The following is a 19,350-nucleotide window of genomic DNA, read 5'->3' as shown; positions in this document are numbered from 1 at the left end:
AATATCTCATTTCTGTGGAAAAAATGACTAAAACTTGGAAATAGGCAAAAGAGATTTATTTACTGGATGCTCTTTCAGTGCTGCTCTGGACTTGACTTTATTATATTGACTGGGCTGTTTTACAATTCTGTAGGGGCAAAGGTTAACTTTGGTAGAGATTCTGGTTTGGTAGAGATGCAAATAATTTTTTGTTGTACCAGATACCAACACACGTTATGATTTATTGTTCTGCAACACATTAGTCAGTTTTGTATCTAACCCTGCAATTCTGTCCTAACATTTCTTTATTAATATATGCCTAGCTTTTCTAATATTCTGTATTGGTTTTAAAGTCTTATCGGTTCCCTCACTAACTAATGAGTTGAATAAAAGTTTGACATGTATATATTTTATGTTCACATTAGAGACATGATTTTAGGTTTTTGAGAATTATACTATATTATTGGAAATCTTAAGTTTCCACAGAGATGCCCAACTGGATTTATGTGATGAATCAAACTGTCTGGCGAAAGAAATGTATACATCATGGGTTGTTTAAGGCCAGGCATGTTTTTTATTTGCTCTTAGAGAAATCCCAACTGGTTATATATTTTTCCTTTTTAATTGATTTTTAAAGATTGTGTTTTCGTTTCTGATTTGTACATTCCTGATAAGTTATTCAGGTATAACTTATACATTACTGATACATTGATAGCAGCAATGATTGGGAGTTTGGTTTTGTGGTCTAACCATTTGGTGGTATCTGTTGGATGATGGACGTCTAGTCTCATTGGTAGAGAGGTAGATAGGTGCAGTGGCTCAAACCTGTAATCGCAACCACTCGGGGCTGAGGTGGGAGGATTACTTGAGGCCAGGGGTTCAAATAAATAAATAAGAGAGGTGATAGAGAAAAGAGTTTGTAAGTCTTTTTGTTTATTGTTTGTGAGCTCAAATTAATTAATTACTTTTGTGTCAAATGAGAGGGAAGGAGGACAGCTATTTGAGATGTGGGCTAGTAAGGTTTTGTTTGTTTGTTTTAACATAAAGGCCGGTCAAGCAGAAGAACTGGTGAATTTTTGTGGTTTTGTGTTTACTTTTGACCTGAGATTGAAGTTGTAAGACAGAAGCAATAACCTCTCTATGTGTCTGTGTGTCTATAACTTAGAACAGGCTTTATGTCTCCCTTTGTGAATATAAAATATTTCCCTACTTCTGGAGTGTATTAATAAATCCCACTATAGTATCTCTATATAAAGGGCCTCTGTTCTGACTAGTTTATAGAGAAAAATAAGCACTGGTATAATCCCAATATTTTTTAAAGCCCAGAATTTCCAATACTTTAAATGTGCCAGATTTTTAAGGAAAAAAGTTCTTACAAAACTGCTAGCTTAGAAACATTTTAAGAATCCAAGTTTAGGAAAAAGAGAGCTCCAAAGTGAAGTATCACTTCACTTTGTTGTTGCTGTTATTTTGAGACAGAGTATTTCTCTGTTGCCCTGGCTGGAGTGCAGTGGTGCGATCTCTGCTCACTGCAACCTCCGCCTTCTGGATTCAAGCTATTCTCCTGCCTCAGCTTCCCAAGTACCTGGGATTACAAGTGCGTGCCACCATGCCCGGCTGATTTTTGTATTTTTAGTAGAGATGGGGTTTCAGTATGTTGGCCAGGCTGGTCTCAAAGTCCTGGCTTCCAGCTATCTGCCCGCCTCAGCCTTCCAAAATGCTGGGGTTATAGGTGTGCGCTGCCAGGACTGGCTTCCACTTTGTTTAGAGGTAATAGTGAGGCTTATCTGTAAAGCTGATGAGACTGAGCATCCTAGCCTATTGGTCTTCTTTGTACCCCACCTTCTATTATAGTGTCTGGCAGAGTGGGAGCTCTGGTTAAAGTTTGTATTGGTTCTGACTCACAATCTTGTCCACATCGAGTAGCCGGAAACACCCAACACCGCTGATTGGTCTACAGCTCTTCACCCCGTTTTGGGAAGTGGGCTGTTGCTTACGGCTCTGCCAGGTTCTGATGTTTTTGTTTATTCACAAGGGCTGCCCAAGACAACACAGTACTAAACAAAGTGGTGATAATAATTTTAGTATGGTGCTAAACTGTCTTAAAAGTGCTTTCACACTTTGTCTTATTTTAAAAATATTTATCTATTTGCTTCTATTTCCTCCCTCAGCTGCTCTAACTCCTGCATTGCTTGAAGTCAGCTTTGCGGTTAGCTAGTACCATGTGTCATGCCTAACTGGCTCAGGACTGCCCATCTGCAGCCCACCATATAACTGGAAACTATGTCTTCTATTCCAGTGATTCTCAACAGAGCTAGGGGTTTCCCTAGCTGATGCTTGAAAAAATGTGTGGAGGTACTGTTGGTTGTCACAGTGATTGGATGGTTCTGTTAACTCTGGTGGGTAGGACAGACTGGAAGTCATTTGAAAGGAGACAGACTCAACTACAGACTCTTCTAAGAGGCGTAGACTAGCAGACCAAAGGGAAATCTCAGCAAGTAGACAGTGCTGGTAATTGCCGGTGGGGGGAGGGGGTTGGAGAGGGGGAAGTAAGGCAGGCTGTAGGACCAAGGGGGTGAAGTCAAGGGAGAGGTAATATCACAGTCTAAATAGGTGATTTATATCCATAATTCTGCCAGAAGGTGACAGGGCCTGAGATATTGGGCTGATGTTTTCCAGCAAGGCTCTAGGATCTGGGAAAGGAGCTACTGGATCCTTACCATAAACTCTTTCCGGGGAGAACGCAGGGAGAATGCTTTGTTGCCCTAGTAACAAAGCACATCAGGCTGGTCTTGGTCTCTCAAGGGAAATGGCAGAGTTTCCAAGTACTGGTCTAGAGATTAGTAAATCCTTTTTACATGAGATAAGGCTGGTTCTCAAGCTTTGCTTCAAAGCTGTGGAATGCGGACATCAGGCCTCCCTGACGCTTGCAGCCAACTTCGCTTTGGAGCTCTTGTGCAGGGCTGAAACAGGATGTGGTGAGTGTGGTAGGGTGCAAATTTGAAGATGCACTGACTCTCAGGTCCTGCAGTAAGCGCTCTTTAAATTTTCTGCCCAGGTGCCTCACATGCCTCATCTAAGCATATTCGTCTTCTTTCCAATCCACTGCTCTCCTGCCAGTTGGATTTGAAGATTTCATTGTTGGTAGTTCTGTTTTACAATCTAGAGGTCAGTGTGGTTTGTGAATGTCACCAATGAAAGATGTTTTATATGCTGCCCATGCCTGTTGTATCTTCACATAGTCTGACAGCTATAAAGAAGGTTAATCGAAATTATCTTGGCTTCTTCTAGAACTATTCCATATGAATGCCACTGTCCACCTCTTTCCCAAAGATTCAAATATGGATGCAAGGCAAAGAAAATATGTGATTGGTTAAAGTGGACCAGCAGCCTTATTTGGATCATCCCAATGGAAAATCCCTAGTTAGAGGTTAGTTGTTGGTTTCTGATTGGTTAAGCTAAATTCTGTTTACCTAGAATATAACCTTTTAGCTTTTGGTTTGTTTAGGTAGGCACTCAGCTCTAGAGCTGCCTCAGTGTAATGGCCTTCCGATTTATTATTTTAATACTTCCTTTCTATGTTTTGGAAGAGTTTTTGTAGAATTAATGTTATTTCTTCTATTAATATTATATAGAATTTTCCAGTGAATTTATCTGTGCCTAAAGTTTCCTTTGTTCAATGGTTTATAAAAACTATTATTTTTCTTTTTTCTTTTTTTTATACTTTAAGTTCTGGGGTACATGTGCAGAACGTGCAGTTTTGTTACATAGGTATACATGTGCCATGGTGGTTTGCTGCACCCATCAACCCATCACCTCCATTAGGTATGTATCCTAATGTTATCCTTCCCCCATCGCCAACCCTCAGACAGGCCCTAGCATGTGATGTTCCCCTCCCTGTGTCCATGTGTTCTCATTGTTCAACTCCTGCTTATGAGTGAGAACATGCAGTGTTTGGTTTTCTGATCTTGTGATAGTTTGCTGAGAATGATGGTTTCCAGCTTCATCCATGTACCTGCAAAAGACATGAACTCATCCTTTTTTTGTGGCTGCATAGCATTCCATGGTGTATATGTGCCACATTTTCTTTATCCAGTCTATTATTGATGGACATTTGGGTTGGTTCCAAGTCTTTGCTATTGTGAATAGTACTGCAATAAACATACATGTGCATGTGTCTTTACAGTAGAATGATTTATAATCCATTGGGTATACACCCAGTAATGGGATTGCTGGGTCAAATGGTATTTCTAGTTCTAGATCCTTGAGGAATCACCACACTGTCTTCCACAATGGTTGAACTAATTTACACTCCCACCAACAGTGTAAAAGCGTTCCTATTTCTCCACATCCTCTCCAGCATCTGTTTCCTGACTTTTTAATGATCTCCATTCTAACTGGCATGAGATGGTATCTCATTGTGGTTTTGATTTGCTTTTCTCTAATGACCAGTGATGATGAGCATTAAAAAAATTATTTCAATTTTATATAATATATAAATATGGTTTTATATAATTATTACATATAATAATTATATTTATAGTTTTATATAAATTTACAATAATTTTTATATAAATTTATAATATTTATATAAATTATTATATGTAATTTTATATAATTTATAAATATGGTTGCGAATTCCCCTTGTATCTGTGGCTCCCAGGGCTTCTGTACTCTCACACAAGCTTACCTCTGACTTTTAGCATTCATTAAAAACTTTAGCTGAATTTTTCTTTCTGAGTTGTTTGACATCTGGTGGCATATGTTGGCAATAAGGGATCAAAGGCATAAACTCAGTTTTTTGATGTGTTCAAGAAAAGCTGTGATTTTGCAGATCATCCATTTTTTTGTGTGTGTTTTTGAAAGTGGGAGACTGATTTTTTTTTCTGGCTTTTTATACCTTAAGTAAAAACTTGATGTCTAGTAATCATTTTAAATGTATTATTTTATTTTTGAGACAGAGTCTCACTCTGTTGCCCAGGCTGGAGTGCAGTGGCGCTATCTCTGCTCACTGCAACTGCTGCTTCCCGGGTTTAAGTGATTCTCCTGCCTCAGCCTCCTGAGTAGCTGGGATTACAGGCACAGGCCACCATGCCCAGCTAATTTTTGTATTTTAGTAGAGATGAGGTTTCACCATGCTGGCCAGGCTGGTCTTGAACTCCTGACCTCAAGTAATCTGCCTGCCTTGGCCTCCCAAAGTGCTGAGATTACAGGCGTCAGCCACTGTGCCTGGCCGTGTATTTATTACTATTTATTTAATTATAATTATTTATAATTACAATGTATCATTTATATTATCTTGTATTTTTACTTGTAAGCAAGTGCTTTTTTAATATATATTCATATAATACCCTTTTGTTTAGACAAATGACATACTATACATATTTTCTGCCACTTTGACTTTCTTATCAGATATTATATACTGGAGATCATTCCACAGTAGTGTATAGCAATATTCTTCATCCCTTTGACAGCTGCATGGTATTATATCATGTATTCTATCATTGTTTATTCAAACACCTTTCTATTTCTGGACATTTGAGTTGTCTCCATTCTTTTAGTATTACAAGTAGTGCTAAATACATGGTTACATATTTTTATTTGTCCCATGTGGTAATTCTGCTCTTTAGTTCCTTTTCATATTTTCAATACAATATTTGTTTTTAACTTTTTTATGGCTGTACTTTCTGGTGCTTAGCATCTAGAGTCCCATTATTCCTTCTTGATGAGTTTGATGCCTAAGCTAGAGACTCCTAAACTTTTCAGTTCACAGCATTCTTATTGTCCCCATAATTTTTCATGGTCTCTGAAGCCAAAAACAAAAACAAAAAACAAACAAAAAACCCAAATAAGTCATTTTAGTAAGTAGTTAAATCTAAACAACTTAGTATTTGTGTTCTAACAACTTAGTAGCCATTAAAAAAATACATAAATTGAAATAGAATATAATGTTTTTATTTTATTCTTAAATTAACACAATTGCTAATGGGATATGTATGCCTGTTAGGCACTATATAACTTCTCAAACCTTGGAATCAGATTGGACATCATAACTTTCATTTTCTGTTCCTCATTGATTTTCACAAGGTATTTGTACTTTATCCCAGCAACCACCAAAAGTATAGCGTTGCAAAGATATGATATCATCAAAAGAAATACAACTTGACCTAATGTTGAAGTGGTTGTTTTTATTTCTGTGGGGTCAGTAGTAACATTCCCTTCATCATTTACAATTGTGTTTTATTTGGATCATCTCTTTTTTCTTCTCTATTGGTCTAGCTAGTGGCCTATCTATTTTATTATTTTTTTCAATAAACCAGCTCCTGGATTTGTTGATCTTTTAAGTGGTTTTTCATGTTTTGATTTCCTTTAGTTCAGCTCTGATTTTTGTTATTTCTCATCTTCTGCTAGCTTTGCAGTTGATTTGTTCTTGCTTCGTGTTTTTTTTTTTTTTTTTTTTTGGTATTTATTGATCATTCTTGGGTGTTTCTCGGAGAGGGGGATTTGGCAGGGTCATAGGACAATAGTGGAGGGAAGGTCAGCAGATAAACCTGTGAACAAGGGTCTCTGGTTTTCCTAGGCAGAGGACCCCGCGGCCTTCCGCATTGTTTGTGTCCCTGGGTACTTGAGATTAGGGAGTGGTGGTGATGACTCTTAATGAGTATGCTGCCTTCAAGCATCTGTTTAACAAAGGACATCTTGCACTGCCCTTAATCCATTTAACCCTGAGTGGACACAGCACATGTTTCAGAGAGCAAGTGGTTGGGGGTAAGGCCATAGACTAACAGCATCCCAAGGCAGAAGAATTTTTCTTAGTACAGAACAAAACGGAGTCTCCCATGTCTACTTCTTTCTACACAGACACAGCAACAATCTGATCTCTCTTTCCTTTCCCCACACTTCCCCCTCTTCCACTCGACAAAATCGCCATCGTCATCATGGCCCGTTCTCAATGAGCTGCTGGGTACACCTCCCAGACGGGGTGGCGGCCGGGCAGAGGGGCCCCCCACCTCCCAGACGGGGCAGCCGGGCAGAGGCACCCCCCACCTCCCGGACAAGGCGGCTGCCGGGCGGGGGCTGCCCCCCACCTCCCTCCCGGACCAGGCGGCTGGCCGGGCGGGGTCTGCCCCCCACCTCCCTCCCGGATGGGGCAGCTGGCCGGGCGGGGGCTGTCCCCCACCTCCTGGAGGGGGCAGCAGCCGGGCGGAGACGCTCCTCACTTCCCAGATGGGGTGGCTGCCGGGCGGAGGGGCTCCTCACTTCTCAGACAGGGCGGCCGGGCAGAGATGCTCCTCAGCTCCCACAGGCGGTGGCGGTTGGGCAGAGACACTCCTCAGTTCCCAGACGGGGTCGCGGCCGGGCAGAGGCGCTCCTCACATCCCAGATGGGGCGGTGGGGCAGAGGCGCTCCCCACATCTCAGACGATGGGCAGCCGGGCAGAGACGCTCCTCACTTCCTAGATGGGATGGCGGCTGGGAAGAGGCGCTCCTCACTTCCCAGACTGGGCGGCAGGGCAGAGGGGCTCCTCACATCCCAGACGATGGGCGGCCAAGCAGAGACACTCCTCGCTTCCCAGACGGGGTGGCGGCCAGGCAGAGGCTGCAATCTCGGCACTTTGGGAGGCCAAGGCAGGTGGCTGGGAGGTGGAGGTTGTAGTGAGGTGAGATCACGCCACTGCACTCCAGCCTGGGCAACATTGAGCTCTGAGTGAGCCAAACTCCGTCTGCAATCCCAGCACCTCGGGAGGCCCAGGCTAGCAGATCACTCGCTGTTAGGAGCTGGAGACCAGCCCGGCCAACAGGGCGAAACCCCGTCTCCACCAAAAAAATACCAAAACCAGTCAGGCATGGTGGCGTGCACCTGCAATCCCAGGCACTCGGCAGGTTGAAGCAGGAGAATCAGGCAGGGAGGTTGCAGTGAGCCGAGATGGCTGCACTACAGTCCAGCCTCCGCTCGGCATCAGAGGGAGACCATGGAGAGAGAGGGAGAGGGAGAGGGAGAGGGAGACCGTGGGGAGAGGGAGAGGGGGAGGGGGGAGGGGGAGGGAGCTGTTCTTGCTTCTTTGATTCTTTCAGTTGTGATGTTAGGTTATTAGAGATCTTTCTAACTTTTTGATTTGGGCATTTAGTGTTATGAATTTCCCTCTTAACATTGCCTTATCTGTGTCCCAGGGATTCTGGTATGTTGTATCTTTGTTCTTGTCATTTTCAAAGAACTTCTTGATTTCTGCCTTAATTTCATTATTTACCCAAAAGTCATTCAGGAGCATGTTGTTTAATTTCCATGTAATTGCATGGTTTTGAGTGATTTTCATAATCTTGACTCCTATTTTTATTGTGCTATGGTCTAAGAGTGTGTTTGGTATAATTTCAGTTGTTTTACATTTGATGACATTTGTTTTTTGTCCAATTATGTGGTCAATTTTAGAGTATGTGCCACGTGAGGATGAGAAAAATGTATATTCTGTTGGTTTTGGGTGGAGAGTTCTGTAAAGGTCTATTAGATCCATTTGGTCCAATGCTGAGTTTAAGTCCTGAATATCTTTGTTAATTTTTTGCCTTGATGATCTGTCTAATATTGTCAGTAGGGTGTTAAAATTTCCCATTATTATTGTGTGGGAGTCTGTGTCTCTTGCTAGGTCTCCAAGAACTTGCTTCATGAATCTGGGTGCTCCTGTGTTGGGTGCATATATTTAGGATAGTTAGGTCTTTTTGTTGAATTGGAATGTTTATCATTCTGTAATGCCCTTCCTTGTCTTTTTTGAACTTTGTTGGTTTGAAATATGTCTTGTCTGAAGTTAGGATTGCAACTGCTGCTTTTTTCTGTTTTCCATTTGCTTGGTAGATTTTCCTCCATTCCTTTATTTTGAGGCTATGAGTGTCATTACATCTCAGATGGGGCTCTTGAAGATAGCATACCATTGGGTCTTGGTTTTTTATCCAGCTTGCCACTCTGTGCCTTCTAACTGTGGCATTTAGCCCACTTACATTCAAGGTGAGTATTGGTATGTGTGGATCCTGTCATTGCACTGTTACCTGGTTATTATGTGGGCTTATTTGTGTGGTTCCAGCATATACAATTTAACAATTAGCCGGTTTCAGAAGGCTCCAGCTGCCACTGACCCTAAGGCTACATTTTTACTAGAATAATAATAGAATAGATAGAGTTAAAGGGTCAAAGGGCATGGGAAGTTTTTGGCTCGTATTTATCTTGTAAGATTGTTGCTACTTGTTAAATTTCGCTTTGTGATCAATATTGCTCTTGGTTTGATTTCTATTTATTTATTTGAAAAATAAGAATGGTATATATTTGTAGAGTACAATGTGATGTTTTGATATATGTATATATTGTGGAATGGCTAAATCACATTGATTAACATATCCATTATCTCACATTTATTTTTATGTAGTGAGGACACTTAAAATCTACTGTCTTTGCATACATGAATTATACAGTACATTGTTATTAACTATAGTTTCATATTGTGCAATAGATCTCTTGAACTTATTTCTCCTGTCTAACTGAAATTTTGTATCCTCTGACCAACATCTCCCCAAATCCTCCCCATGTCCCTTATCCTCTGGTAACTACCATGCTACTCTCAGCTTCTATGAGTTTGACTTTTTTAGATTCTATGTGTAAGTCAGATCATGAGATGTTTGTGTTTTCATGCTTGGCTTATTTCACTTAACATAATTTCTTCCAGGTACTCTTGCCTTGATTTTGAAAGTATTTGAATGCCCATTGGAGCTTGAAATTGGCTATGGTTATGTGTCTGGAGTTGGTTACTTCCGGTGGGTTCTTGGTCTTGCTGACTTCAAGAATGAAGCCACGGACCTTCGCAGTGAGTGTTACAGCTCTTAGAGGTGGCACGGACCCAAAGAGTGAGCAACAGCAAGATTTATTGTGAAGAGCAAAAGAACAAAGCTTCCACAGCATGGAAGGGGACCCAAGCCAGTTGCCGCTGCTGGTTGGAGTGGCCAGCTTTTATTCCCTTATTTGTCCCAGCCCATGTCCTGCTGATTGGTCCATTTTACAGAGCACTGATTGGTCCATTTTACAGAGTGCTGATTGGTGTGTTTATAATCCTTTAGCTAGACACAGAGCGCTGATTGGTGTGTTTTTACAGAGTGCTGATTGGTGCATTTACAATCCTCCAGCTAGACGCAGAGCGCTGATTGGTGCATTTTACAATCCTCTAGCTATACAGAAAAGTTCTCCAAGTCCCCACTCGACCCAGGAAGTCCAGCTGGCTTCACCTCTCAGTTGTAGTACGTACACTACATAAGCTGGCAAATGGGAAAAATTGGGGTTTCTCCCGTTCCTCCTCTCCTCGACCTCAAAGATGGCAGTTGTTAAACATTGCTGGCATACCAATATTTGGAATATAATTTAAAAGTGAAACAAAAAGCTATGTGCAAAGAAATGTTCATAGCAGAATTAATTTTAAATGCAAAAATCTGAAAATACTTTAAATTTTCAATTGTAGGTCAGTACTTATTAACAATTTATGGTTTTATTTCTGTGAAACACTGTACATTCATTATAATAAACATAAGATATCTAGACATGTGGAATGGTATAGAGATATAAAATAATGTTGATTAAAACTATTATAATTATGTGAAAATTATTTATTTTAAGGGATAAAAAATGAGAAATGTCACAGAAAAGTTTTAAAAGTTGTTTAGATGAAAGCATTTTATTTAGAAATTATTTTAGTTTTGATGATCACTCATTTCGTTTTATATATTGAACCTAATGTACCTTCTTTAACTGTAAGTAAACTCTTTTGTATTTATATCATGTTATAATGCTGTTTTAGAGAGATGAATTATGGGATTAGAAAACTTCAGTGTTTTTGGTAGAAGCAGCATATAATGACCCTGGAAATGAAAAAAATAATAATAATAAAAATGGCTACTTGTAAAACACTTTTCAGTTTACAAGCATTTTAATATGTGTCATTTCATTTAATCTTCAGCAATCCTGTGAGATGGGTATTCTTTTGCTTGTTTTATAGATGAGGATTCTATAGCTCAAAGAAATTAATGACTTATTTAATTCCACACTGCAAGGGAGTATGAGGCTAAGCCTTTTATTTTCTGCAGGAAAAATTATTTATTTTTTATTTGCAAATATAGGGCATACAATTATGCATTCTACTGATGTATTCTTATTGGTGACTAAACTCATAGTGTGAGCATATTTTAGGGAACAGATAAATGTCTACATTGATAGAGGAACATGTTAGATATAGCCCTAAATTAGCAGATGGAAAAGCAGTAATTTCAGAGTAGTAGTATGTCTGACAATTTGGCACAGGAAATGAATAAAGTTTTGGTACCACACATACCTAGGTTTGCATCTAGTGTCTGGATGACTTACTTGCTGTGTCAACTTGGGTAAGTTACTTAACCTCTTTAAACCTAGGTTTTCTCCTTTGGAAAATGGGAATAATAACTCTTAATTCATCATGTTTTATTTGATTTCTTAGTCAAATTAGACATTTTTGACCATCCCTATCCAATCTCTAAATGTTGAAAGTAATTGAGACTTAGTTGTAAGCGTTCCTCTCTTCTTAACTCACACTCTGGTCTTAGGCAACTTCATCTACTTCTGTGGCTTTTAATCTGTTTAAATCCCAACAGCTCAACTTGATCTTGCACATGCCTTTCTTCTGAGATTTAGGCCTGTTATATCTAAATCTTCGTTTGACCTTTCAATATAAATGCCTTACAAACATCTTACAGTACACATATCCCAAATTGAACTCTATGTAATCCCCTTGAAAATCTACTTCTCTTTTAATTTTCCCCAGTTCAGTAAATGGTGCCTCCATCCAAAAAGTTGTACATGTCATAACCTTTGAGTCATCTTTAGTTCCTCCCTCTTTCTCATCCCTCTTTTTCAAACTGTCAGAGTCCTATTATTTTACTTGTAAAATAAAACCCAAACCTGCTGTCTTCTCTCCATTACGTAGGCACCATCCAAGGCCAGTTCACCATATCTTGCATAAACTATTGCAATAGCTTCCTCATATTGAGAGAGGCCTTTCCTGACCTTCTGAATTTAATTAGAAAATGTTCCTTCTCATTTGTAGCAGTTTGTAACTATGTATTTATTTATATTTACTTAACTTACCTCAATGAGGGCAGAGATTATGACTGTTTTGTCTGGCACATAGGTCACTACTAAGTATTTGCCAAATGTATGGGTGAATAGTTTTATTTTCTAACCAGTCAGAATGTTATACTCGTAGCCCTGGGAATTTGGAAAAAAGACAGGTTGGTGGGAGAAATAAAGCATATATGAAAAAAAATTCCAGCCAGGCATGGTGGCTCACGCCTGTAATCACAGCACTTTGGGAGGCCGAGGCAGGTGGATCACGAGGTCAGGAGATGGAGACCATCCTGGCCAACACGGTGAAACCCCATCTCTACTAAAAAAAAAATACAAAAAATTAGCCGGGTGTGGTGGCAGGCACCTGTAGTCCCAGCTACTTGGGAGGCTGAGGCAGGAGAATGGCGTGAACCCGGGAGGTGGAGCTTGCAGTGAGCCGAGATTGCGCAACCGCACTCCAGCCTGGGCGACACAGCGAGACTCTGTCTCAAAAAAAGAAAAATTCCAGAGAGAACCTAGAGCCTCTGAAACAAGTTATTAGGGTATGTTTTAAAATAATCAATCAAAACATTTTCAGGTACAGTTGAATAGATTTGGTATACCAATATGACATCTAGGAAAATAAAACCTAGATTTTAAAAGCAACTTACAGCTTTGGTGTTGCCATAATTAATGTATTTGAATAAAACAATAAGTAGAAGGGATGGAAAAAGACAGAAGGAATAGATTTGTCCACACAGGTGCAAACATATTTGCCATTTTTATTGTACACCTGGTAAACAGTTGAATTCCAGTCTTTCCATACTTTTTTTTCTGACCACATCCTTCCATCACATGGTATTTTTATACTTAATAGCAAAGGATCATGTGTATCACTAAGATTTTACTGTCTTCTCTTAGTACAGAGAGAGTAAGATAATATCATTTTGTCAGATATTTCTACTGTTCTTTGGAATTACATTTTTTCTAATATAAAACTAAATTGTTTTATATTAGAAAAACAACAGATTGAAAAATAATAGGGATGTTGTTGGAATAGAAAAATATTTATAACTTGTTTTAGAGTATAATCTTTATTTTCAAGATCAAGTTATCATCTATTGTTATAACCAAATTAAATAATTGGAAGTGTAATATTGTTTAGTGTTAATTTTTCTACTTGGTAAACAAAATATGATAAAACTCCTGAGCAACTATTACAGTTAACTCTTATTTATCTGTTCCAATGAAACCACTCAAAGGCAACCGAAGATAATTAATGATACTACACAATTGAAGGTACGTGCTTTTATACTTGGCATTTGAACATGAATATATGAATAAAAACAGCAGCTAAATTTATTGGAAACTTATTACTACATACCAGGCACTGATTTAATAACTTTACATATTTTAACTCACTTAATCCTTGTAATAACGTCATAAGGAGCAAGTGCAATTAATATCGTCTCCATTTTATAGATAAGGATGCATAGGGAATGGTTAACTTGCCCAACACTACGCAGTCAGTAAATAGTAAAGGTGGGACATGAATTAAGGCAACCTGGCTCCAGGACCTATGCTCCTGATATGGTATTACAGGTTTTTTTGCCCATTGTCTTCAGAACTCAACTAAAAACTGGTAATAAAGCAATGTGAGAAAGGCCTAGTTGGGAGGGACTAGGAAGCAGTTAAATTATTTCTCAATGCCTTCTCTCTTCATTCCTTTTTACATTTTATTCTATTGTAAGAAGAAGGAAAAAATGGTTTTCACATGGTTTCTGGGAAGGTTGCTAAACTTTCTGGGAACGTTGCTAAGTGTAATAATGGGATAATTTGTACAAGAACACTTTATTAAATTGAAAATATTTATAGTGAAAACAAATTTTATCATAAATACAGAAAAAGCTTTGAATATTAACAGTTATTAAAATAAATTCATACCATCTGATGTTTAAGAAAATGGAGTTATATGTCCACTATGCCATAATTTTTGGAATGAACAAAGAATGAATTGTGTTGGCTTTTGTAAGCACCAGAAAAAACCCCAACAACATAAGAGAGCCTGACTTGACATTTTTCACTTCACATTTGATTCGCCTGAAATGACCAAAAAGTGCTGATTTTCCAAAAATATTTGCAAACTTCATACTTCATCAGTTTTCCCAAAGTTAACTGTAAGTATTTTGGTATTCAAAATATTCTCTCTTGAAGAACCTATTGTATTATATATAAGCCTTCTTGAATTTCTCTTTAGTCAAAGGCTTTTTCAGTAATTCCTGAAACATCACTTCACAGCTTTGTGAGATTTGTAATATCACTTTGAAATAGATTTTCATTTTATTTACACTAAATGTTTCCAACATCCCAGAGTTTAGCCAGAAATTAACCCTCCATGATTGGGCATAGATGCCAGTGTTCATGGGAACAAGAAGGGATGGAAATGTTCGAGTGGAGACAAATTTTATAGTGGGTTGATTATTGAATGATTGTGAGAGATGAAGATTTTTTCTTCCCTACCCACCACAATTTCTGTGGGACCTAAGATAATAAATCACAAATTTAAAAATATGCTTATTGTTTTGTTTTTCTGTCAAACTACAGAGGCAAGATAAGATTATATTTTGGCAAGAAGTCAAATGACAAAGAAAAGTACAAAGGAAAAAATGTTTTTTTTTCCCTCTTTTCCCCCTTCCACCTGAGTGTTTAAAACATTTGCTTATTTTCAAAACAGGTACATATGAAAACATGTGATTTAAAAATTCAAATGAAGAGACTGAAAAAGAGAGCAACAAAACAAAAACAAGTAGGAACAGAGATTTAATGATGATAAATTTTGAAATTGCAAAACAGATTTTTAAAGTTTTTTTTGTTTGTTTGTTTGTTTTTGAGACAGGGTCTCACTCTGTCACCCAGGAGTGCAGTGACACCATCACAGCTCACTGCAGCCTCCACCTCCCTGGGCTCAGGTGATTCTCCCACATCAGCCTCCAGAGTAGCTGGGACTACCTGCATGTGCCACTGTGCCTGGCTAATTTTTTGTTATTTTTTTGTAGAGACGGGATTTCACCATGTTACCCAGGCTGGTCTCAAACTCCTGGGCTCAAGCGATCTGCCTACCTTGGCCTCCCAAAGTGCTGGGATTACAGGCATGAGCTACCATGCCTGACCAAGCCTAGGTTCTTAGAAAAGATTAGTAAGCCTGATTAACTAAAAAGGAAAAAAAAAGGAAAATATATAAATTCAGAAATGAGAAAGGGAACATAAGCACAGGCATGGAAGAATTAAAAAGAAAACCTTTTAAAGAGAAGATTATTTGTAATTCAGTGGCAATAAATTTGAAACTCCAGATAAAACTGTTTATGGCTAAATATGAATTAACACACGTAACTCAAGAAAAGGAAGTAAACAGTGAAAGACTAATGAATATAGAAGAAATTGAAAAGATTGTTGGAGAAATATTATTTTAAAAGGCGTAAGCCTGAGTGATTTTTCGACTACTGACATTTTTCTAACCTACAAAGAACTGACAATTTCACATATTTGAACTGGTCTAATTCATAGATAATTATGAAAAATTATGGAAAACCTCCAATTTTTGAAGCCAGCATGGTTTACATACCAAAACTTGATAGAAATAGCCCCCAAAACTCATGAGTATAGATGCAAATAATTAACTAAAATATCGATATACTGAATCCATCACCATACTAGAAGACCCAAAACAAAGTAGAATTAATTCTATAGTTAACAATGATGCATTTCCTTGTTGATGATCTAAACAATAAGTGATTAAGGCCAAGATGATGATAGAAGAAGAACTAAGCCACAGTGTCCAAAGGTTTAAGGCAAGTAATTTAAGTAACTCCTTTACTATTCTTGCAATGAAGAATTACTCTGAATAAAGTCTAACTCCTTTAAATTTGCCAAGAATATTTAAAAGAGTTGCCTATAGTTAAAAACTAAAATTTGCTATTTGGTAACAGAACATTTCTAAACCTCATAACCAGAAGTGATATAAATAGATGTCAAAATCTGGTCCTTTAAGGTAATGTATTTAGATACATTACCATTTCACCATATAATCAATATAAAAATTATTAAGATATTTTACTTTTTTATGCTATTTTCAAAATCTGTTGTGTATTTTACACTTACAGCACATTTCAATTCAAATTTGCTAGATTTCAGGGGTTCAGTTGCCACATGTGTCAGTGGCTAACTGTATCGGTCAGTACAGGTCTAGGCCTGCTAACTTAATAAAATAATACAAAAGAGTGTCTGTCATTATTATGTGAAATCTAGCATGATGGCCAAATAAGCCTTAGGATGATTCTCAAGCATAACAATGGGATAGAAGTTTTCCTTTTTTGATTTGTAAAATGGGTGAATTGGGTAAGATGATCCACAAGGACTCTTCAGTTTTTAATACTGATGCTGTAGTTCTGTCAAAGTGCTTTACATAGAAGAGGTCGCTTAACATTGCTGTATTAGGTGTGTCGATTTTATATATGTGCTCTGTGTCATTCCATAAAAAGCTTAGAAGCAGAAACTGTGGAAAAAGAGAAAAATAGAAAAAAAAGGAGAAGGAGGGAGGATGAAAGGAATGAAGAGAGGGAGGGAAGAATTAGGGGAAGAAGTGGGAGAAAAAGAGAAAGGAATGGAGGAAGGAAAAGGGATAATTGGGTCAAATCTCAAAAATGTCAATCTTCATTAGGTTAATTGGTAATTATTTATGATATCAAGTGAACTTTCAAACAGAAACCTTAGCTGTTGCATGCAGTGCTCTTTTAAGCTACAAAATGCATTTTAAAAATAGACTCTGTCCTGAGAACCGCCTTCGACTGTGAACAGACTTGCATACGGCACAAGTCTAGCAGACCTTGGGCTTCATAATCACAGCCTTGTAAACTGTAAAGTTCACATCACTACGAGAGTGACCACACACAAAATCTGCAATCTACTCCCTTTATTTTCTTGTTCAATGATTTAGAAAAGCATGATATCAATGTAAATATATTTCAACTTGTAAATTTTATTGTTAAGAGTTAACTGGGCCGGGCGCAGTGGCTCACACCTGTAATCCCAGCACTTTGGGAGGCCGAGGCAAGCGGATCATCTGAGGCCAGGAGTTTGAGATCAGCCTGGCCAACACGGTGAGACCCTGTCTCTACGAAAAATGCAAAAGTTAGCTGGGCCTAGTGGCGCGTGCCTGTAATCTCAGCTACTCGGCAGGCTGAGGCAGGAGAATCGCTTGAACCCAGGAGACGGAGGTGGCAGTGAGTCGAGATCGCGCCGCTGCACTCCAGCCTGGGAGACAGAGTGAGACTCCGTCTCAAAAAAAAAAATAAATAAATAAAAAGGAAAAGAGTTAACTGAAAGCTCTTAGTGGCTCAAGAGGTACTCTCTGTTGAAGCCTACTTGATTAAAACAAAATGGTGGCTAGTTTACTTTTAGATGCATTTCTAGTTTTGGGTTGAATTGGGAAATATACCTCCAGAGGGTAGAACAGAGAAGGGGTATACCTATAGTGATCAATAATAGGGCTTTTCAGTGTAGTTTTCATAGTAGTTGAACTAAAATTCTGGCCTTGTTCATATGTGGCTGCACTTGTTGGACTGTGAACCACATGACAGTGAATAGGTCTACAGGTATACAAGTTTAGCTCCAGCACCTTCCATAGCAGGTGCTTTCATCCACCTCTAATGACTTCCATTTTTATCTATCTGCTGACAACTCTCAATTTGTAACTTGAGTTCAGGTCTTTCTTTTGAGTTCTAGTCCCATTTTACTCAAGACCTGCACCTGGTTGACTCACAGATGTTTCACACTCAATGTGTCCCAGACTGAACTCATTATGTTTCCTCTTCCAGGGTTTCTTATCTCAGCAAATGACATGGCCACCCACCCAGTTGCTCAAATCTGAAACCTTGACTCATGGATTCCTCTACCTCTCACAGCCCACCAATCATTAAGCTCTTCTGAGTTCCTTCAGATGGATTTCTTAAATCCATTCACCTTACTCCATCTCTGCTGCTATCACTTTAGTCCATCGTATTTCCCCTGACTACTGCAACAGCCTGTTTTCCCTGTACCCACGCAGGCATCTCTGCCTTCCAAGCACTTTGGGGACTTTTAAATATGTAAATAAGATTACTTCAGCCCCTTGCTTAAAGTATTCAGTGGCTCCCCAGTGCTTTTAAATTCTAAACTCTCTTACCTGGGCCTACATGGTAGTTGCTTGTGCCACTGTCCCCTTCATTGACTATTTCCAGCCTTTTTGATCTTATTTCTCTTCCTAGTACTCTCTAAGCTCTTTCTACTTCAGGTTCTTCCAACATGCTGTTTACCTTGCCTTAACACACACACTTAATTCCAATTAATTTCTCAGGTTTCACCCTACTTGTCACTTCTTCCTGCAAGCCTTTCCTGAGCACAGGAGGAGGTTAAGACTTTCTTTATTTTCTTTATGTGTTCTTGTAGCTCCTTGGATTCCTTTGTGATCCTTATCATGTTTGTTTTATTGACAGTATGCTTATTTTTCCAATGTGGAATTGGACTGTTTCTCATGTATTGTTGTATCTCTAGTAACTATCACTGGGGCTGATAAATTAGCAGGCATTCAACAATAAATATTAGTCAAAGTACTGAGGGAATGGATAAATATACTCCTACCTTTGACTGGATTAACAGCTAGGTTGTTGCTATTCACATGTCTCTTGGCTTATATATTTTAAAAGATTTCATTATACTCCTGAATATTTTTGTATAGTAATAATAACTCATACAAATTGTTTAGAATTATTCAGCCTCAGGCTGGGTGCTGGGGTTCATGCCTATAATCCCAGCACTTTGGGAGGCAGAGGCAGGAGGATCGCTTGAGCCCAGGAGTTCTAAACCAGCCTGGGCAACATAGGGAGATCCCATCTCTTAAAAAATTTTTTAAAATTAAAAATAGCTGGGCATGGTGGTGCACACCTGTGGTCTCAGCTTCTTGGGAGTCCGAGGTGGGGGGATCACTTGAGTTTAGGAGGTTGAGGCTGCAGTGAGCTGTGATCAAGCCATTGTACTCCAGCCTGGGAAACAGAGCAAGACCTTATCTCAAAAAAATACACAGAGAGAATTATTCAGCCTCTCTTCTACATAAATGTCAAACACTTAACAAAGATGATATTGAAAAATGGAATAAAAAGTATATATATATTTACATATGCTGTGAAATAAATGTCTAGAATTGATACAAGTATTTACAAATAATAGAGTTATTAA

Source organism: Gorilla gorilla, chromosome 11 (genome assembly GCF_029281585.2).
Source record: "Gorilla gorilla gorilla isolate KB3781 chromosome 11, NHGRI_mGorGor1-v2.1_pri, whole genome shotgun sequence".
NCBI lineage: Eukaryota > Metazoa > Chordata > Mammalia > Primates > Hominidae > Gorilla > Gorilla gorilla.
Note: the sequence above shows the minus strand (reverse complement) of the source record.